Genomic DNA, 6,420 nt, shown 5'->3' on the forward strand with positions numbered 1-6,420 from the left:
GCCGCGGGGCGCCGGGCGATGGCGGCGCCCCCTGCCCGCGCGCGGCCCGGCCCGGAGCGGCGGTCTCGCCTGGAGGCGGCAGCGGCGCCTCGCGCTGCCCCTTTCAAACGCCGCCGCGGAGCCGCCGTCACCGCCGCGCGCGCTCCGCCGTTGCCGTTGCCGCCGTTGCCGCCGCCTTACATAAAACGCGGCGTCACGGGACCGCGGCGCCGGCCCCGCATTGGCGGCGGGGCCGGGGCGGCGCCGGGGGCGGGCGCGCCCGCCGCGGAAGGAGGTTACAAAACAGCGCCCGTGCGCGCGCCCCAACGGCCCCGCGTGGGGCGGGGCGCCCGGCCGCGTCACGTCACGCGAGGGAGCCGCGCGGGGACCAGGCGGCCGTTAGCGGCCGTTAGCGGCGCCGCGCGGGCCGTTAACGGCTCCGCTCGGCTCGGGAGGTGGGCGGGACGGGACGGGAGAGGGGCCGCTCCCTTGCGCTCTTTTATGTTTAGGGTTTAATCTCMCAGGAGCTCCAAGGTTAAGATAATGTATGTATTTACCCACAGGACCTAAATTACTTGTCACTCTTGTGCGGTGCCCGCACGCACATGGGTGCGTTGGTTTTATTTTGGGGCCGCTGCTTCCGTGAATATCRTGTTTGCCCCCAAAGCACCCGAGTTACTGCACGTAAACCAAGTGGTAGCAACGTATTTCCATGAGGGAAACACCGGGCTTCTGGATGTGTGTCAGCCTCTAATGAGAGCATGGAGTCTGTTGTGCGAGTGCTGCGTGTTTACGGCACAGATGCTTTTTTTAGTGAAAAGACTAACTTTAGAAATCTCAAAAATAGCAGTTGCTCTAATACCTTCCAAGCAAGGCTTATGCATCTCTGAATTCCCGGCTGTTCTGGAGGGAGCGAAGCTGTGGCTGTCTACAGCCGTATTTCTCGTCCCAAAAAGCTGGGGAACACCACCAAAAAGCTATCAAGAGGGCTATAGGCAGAACAGCTATGACTGCAGATAGCTGGAGACGTATGGATTTACGTTCCCTTGCTTTGCCTCAACTCATCTGCAGCATGTCCTCCGCAGTGCCTTTCAAGTCCTTGTCCTTTCAAGTGTCTAAAGCCAAAGGAAAACATGGCACGGTATCTGAAAGGTAACAATAGGTGTCTATTTTAAATATGGAGGTATAGGAAGTATAGTATCTTTTATCTTCTAGTATCTGTAGCAATTATTCATAAATAAAGTCTCATAAGTTAGAAAGTGCAAGTTTTTAAGTAAAGAGCCAAAGAGGTGGCCATAATGAGAACTTGGATGATRACTAGATAAGATAAAATATTTGACTCTGTTTTAAACACGGCAAATGTGAGCTGGCCCTTAATGAAATACTGGGAAGAAAAGCAGAAATTCTTGATAGAAATAAAACTCTAAAAGAAATATTGTGAGCCATCATCGGAGACCACAGCAGTTTATTTTGCATTTTAAATTAGATTGCCTGTGGAAATGGAACAGAAGAATAAAGCAATGTTCAAGCATTCAAAGAACATCCTTAAAAAGCTGGAATAGGATGATAACATTGTCCTCTGCAGGAATAATTAAAAACAGGTAGAACTGAAAACCCATTTTTCTCCACTGTTGCTACGAAACTTATAAAGGTTTGTACATTAACATTCATTTTACTGGTTCCAATAGCACTATCATACACAATCAGCTAACTTTCGTAATTCTCTATGTGTAAAAACAGAATGATTGTSGTTTTACCCACAAGTGTCTGAGCACAAGAGTTAAGTTCTATTGTTAGTTTTCTTTTTCCCCCATCATCTTCCCTTCAAAATACTGGAAGAAAACAAGGGAGCAAAGACAGGGTGGATGAATAGAGCCTGCTGTTTTCCACTGCTTCCACTGATTTAGAAATCTATCTCTAATTAGTACATATCTTCAGAGCCTGCTCTGTATGTTAGCAGCACTTACTGGCCCTATAATCCTTTACGATCTGCTGTTGTTTCTGTTATGTGCTGTTTTCTGCCTTCACAGTTGCTCCTATTTTCTTATGTTTTTCTTGGAAACTGAGGACTTCCATATGCCCCAAAGTTTTTTGTCTAGGGATAGATAAAAGATTTCTTGTTGCTTATTTCCTTGTTGCTTATTGTTTCTTGTTTGCTTTACGAAATTGTAGACAGACACTGAAGTGTTTCATTAGGTGCAACACAACAGATTTTAACTTGTTAGATAACTAGCAGCTGCAGGTTGAAAGGGAATCTTCTGCCTGTCAAGTACCTTTGGAGCATGGTAAGTGAGAATGAGTTCAGAGAGCATTTAGAGAAACTCACAGAAAATAATACTTTATGCAAAAACATGACTGCTGAGTCGGGAAATCCCTAAGATGCAGATGTCTGGAATGTGGAAGATTCTTCCAAGAGAAATATGACCGTATTTTCACCTTGCTCTTATTCTCTAGGCATTCACTTTGACCGCTGTTGGAAATGGGATCCTGAGCCTGTTTGGACTCCGGCGCAACCCAGTATGGTCTTTTTTCTATCTTTAAGGTGTGGTTTATTTTTCAAGCTTTTTTGTTTTTCATGCCTTATTTTCCCTTTGCCGTATCTAACTAAACAAGAGAAATGCTGTTGTAATCTTCCACTGTGTTATTGTCAGGTTGTGATAGTTATGCAAGGGTGGGGGAAGACATAACCTTTCTTCAGTTTAGATAATACACCACCACCCTGTCACCATCACCTCATTAAAAATATCACGCAGGCAACAAAAAGGATTATTTCCTACTGGAGGGACAGGCAAGTGATACTTTAAAAAGTAGTTGCAGTTTTCCTGTAGATATGGGCTGTTTTAAGAAAGGCTTCCAGGACTGTCCTTCCTCATCCTACTGTATTTTACAACTTGTTATATAAGTCTTGGTAGTTCCCATTCAGCAATATTCCTAAGAAGTTTYGTTTCCACAGTAGAGGGAGGCAGAAGTAAATTCTGTTCTTATGCACTTTAAGGCTCTGGTTGGATGTTTCTTTAAGCAATACAGTATCTGCAACTCAGATAAACACAAGATAACCATAAAACGGTGTCGTAAATATTTTTTAGAGGTAGTTAGCTAACTATCCAGCTGTTGTAACTTTTTGCCAAGGAATGTGTATCAAAGACAAAATAAAACTAATTGGAGAGAGATTAGATTAGATTAGGCAAATAAGATTAATATTTTCRTTTGTCTTTTAAAGCAGAACATTCCAGAGAACTGTTTGTTCTACAGGAAAACTCTTACACTTTTTATTAAAAAAGAAAAAAAATCACCACATAAATAAATGTTAAAAAAAGGAGTTCTAACGGGCTAGATTAAACAAAATACCAAATAACTTGGCTTTTGAAGACCTGAGTGATGTTTAAGTCTCTTCAGCCTTGACTGGGGAACAATGAGTCTGCAGAAGAACTTGATTTACTTTTGTTTCAGTTTGTTCTTTGTTGTTTAGCTGGCTCTTTCATGTTTCAGTGAGATAGCTCCTGCAGGCACCCTTCTAAATGGAAAAATRTTCGGCATCACTCTAGTAAAGCAAATTCTAAATTTATTTAAGTTTCACGGAAAAGTTGAGACTTAACAAATTTCATCTTTGGGGGATTTGTTGCCCCAGCTGGATTCTAAGTTAGATTCTTAGGTATGGATGCAATCAGAATAGGCAATGCTATAAAATATGCAGGAGTTGTAAAGGTAATAGCAAATGGGAGGAGGTTTTGCTCCTGTTATTCTAGTACCACACAGTACATAAAAGGACAGATAGGCCAGTCATGATAATAAACTAAGTAGGTAATTCTTAAGCATTTTTTTCAACAAATTTGTCAGTGATCAGTGCAATCCATGATGTCTTATGTTACTAGCATTATGGAAAATTTTGAGATACAGAGTATGAAGAATGCAAAGCAGCACATATATATTGGCTTTTGATCATTAAATYTGTTGCTGTCTTAATGTAGGAGGCAGGAAACTGTTTGAAATCTTGGCTTTTTCTGTTTATTTTACTTTGTTACGCGTAGCAATTGAGGAATGAAAAATAGGGCTATGGTAGTGTGGGTAACGGTACTTGTTTGGCATTAACAAAATAATAATAATCATGGGTCTGGAAACGCTCAATTGTTGTCTTCCACAGAGGCTCGATACAGCCAYGCTAACTGCTGTACTGCGAGGTTTAACATGAGACTGTAGGAACCCCATTGGAGGTGAGAACAGCCACCAGACAAGGAGTTGTTGGCTGTAACTTCTGCATAGCTGCTAAGATGAGTAGACCTCAGAGGGTATCATTGATGGCCAATTTCATCGAGTTGCCCAGACCTTGCACCACGGTTGCTTGTAGTGTGTAGTGTTTATTATTTAAAAATAAATAATAACCAAAGCAAAAGAAAAGCTGACAATTATAATGAAAAAATGGCTGTCTGGCATTCTGTCAGAATCTGCTTCACCCTGGGCACTAATCTTTTTCCAAAGTGCTTCATTATTGAAAAGATGAATAAAATACAGTAGGCAAAGACAACAACAGCCAGACCTTACTGTTGCAGAAACAATGCAGTAGTCACTTTGATTTTATAGAAGTCTTAGTAGCAAAAGTGAGGGGGAAGTAGATTGCAAACATTGTGAAGCCTTGTTTTAGGGTAAGGATTAATGCAGTGGATTAAGAGTATCTCTACATAGTGAGATGTGGTGTTGTGTAGAAGTTGATTTTGAGCAGGTTTGCTTAGATACGAGATGCCACAAAGTTGCATTTCCAGCAGTTTTTTGAAAGTTGGTTAATATGGGTGGAACAGGGCAAGACTGGAACCAATTTATTTGGTGTTTCTGTACAGCCTGGCACTATGGGTTTTTCAAAGGATCTTAATTCCTTTTGAGTAAACTGGAGCTGTGGGTCCTCAGTACTTCTGCAATAAAGCCCTTCGTAAATTATTTAACCACACTTAGTAATTATGTATGAACTAAGTATAAAAAAGCAATTACACATAGGATAAATAGTTAAGTACATGTTAGATAAAGATCTCATTAAAAATAAAAGGGAGGCAAAACATAATAGGATCTAAAATACTTATCAGACAGTAAAGACAGAGGGAGGGAGAGTGAGTTTCTTGGCTAGATCTGATAAAGGACTTAACTGCCTAAAGCAGGATTTAGGGAGAATTCAGGAGCACAAGTCCAAAAATGCGATCTAAGAAATCTCACACGGCTGCGGCCTAATCCAGACGATGCCTAAAATCACAAAAGACTTCCTTGATTTTATGTCTGTGGACCCCGAAGAGGTCAGCTCCTCTGCCCGCGCAGCAGYGACGCAGCTCAGCGCCCGCGTCTCCTTCAGCCGGCTGCAGCTGGCAGGGTGAGCGGCGCTCTCGGGGCCCATTCACAKCCTGCTCTTCAGAGATTCTTCAAGTTTGGTGTGGCTGCTTCCTCCCAACATGTGGCTAAAAGATGGGGAGGTTGCACAACCTTTCTTTCAACAGCCTAGCTGTCAGCTCGCTCACCCAAGAGGGGACAGATTCAGTTTGGTTCTATCTGAGAGTGTTCAAACTGTAGCCTTCTCCCTCCAACTATTTTATTTCGGAGGGTGATTACATGAATTTATGTAGTTCCAGGAGCGTGAGTTTTGAGACAAGGATGTGTTGCCCCTACACTGTTTCTTGGAGTAAGTACCACACACTGTTCTTATCCCTATAGACTTTGAACTGTTTGCTTCAGTGACACAGCTTTAACAGAAAAGGAGCAGAGTTGTCTTTGTTTTAGCAGCCTTGCCTTTTGCTGGGTGGGAGCCATCTCTTTATCTGAACCTTTTGGGGTTAATGGGGATACACAGCCACAGCAGGTTGCTATGACAGGTGTTTGTTTTCTCACTTCCCTCTGTTGCCCTGGCTGGGATTAAGCAGCAAACAACAAGCCTTGCTCTGTTTTTAAACAGGATGGTGGCTGGATCCCACTGTTAGGAGAGCATTGGAGGCTGTGAGTTGTAAGTACACTGAGGATATGTGTCTTGGCCTGAGCAAGTTTCTAAGCATTTGCAACAATGCTGTCTGCTGCCTTCTCTGTGAACTAGTATTAGCAACCGTAATACCAAGGCTGGTACCAAAACCCCTTAGACAAACTGGGCAGCAACTGTGGGCATTCTAGGTTCTTTGATGAGAAAGGGGATGCAGCCTGATAAACAAACAGCATTTGCAGTCACATCAGTTCTGTATATCAAGGTAACTCGTTGCATTGCCTGAGCCAGGACTGAATGTAACCTCTTCTAAAATGCTGCACAGTCAGGATATATTTGGATACATACAGATATTAATGGGTTAATGGATATTAATGTCATCAAAGAGTAGGGTTCAGTAAATCCAACAGTGGTCCTTTGGAATTGTGGAAATACATTGACTATTCTGGAAACATCAGTATGTCACTTATTGTCTTGTTTTCACATTAATTTTATTT

The 6,420-nt window shown here is 42.8% G+C and overlaps 1 long non-coding RNA gene across 1 annotated transcript; it reads left to right on the forward strand.

Moving 5' to 3' along the window:
* The first annotated feature begins 1,469 nt into the window (after positions 1-1,469).
* LOC112942536 lies at positions 1,470-5,929 on the forward strand. Its single transcript, XR_003248402.1, has 3 exons — positions 1,470-1,630; positions 2,434-2,521; positions 5,906-5,929. It is a non-coding gene; the product is annotated as an uncharacterized LOC112942536 (long non-coding RNA).
* The last annotated feature ends 491 nt before the right edge of the window (positions 5,930-6,420 follow it).

The sequence above is a fragment of the Nothoprocta perdicaria genome, unplaced genomic scaffold (assembly GCF_003342845.1).
Source record: "Nothoprocta perdicaria isolate Ctin4 unplaced genomic scaffold, notPer1 scaffold_13, whole genome shotgun sequence".
Taxonomy (NCBI): domain Eukaryota; kingdom Metazoa; phylum Chordata; class Aves; order Tinamiformes; family Tinamidae; genus Nothoprocta; species Nothoprocta perdicaria.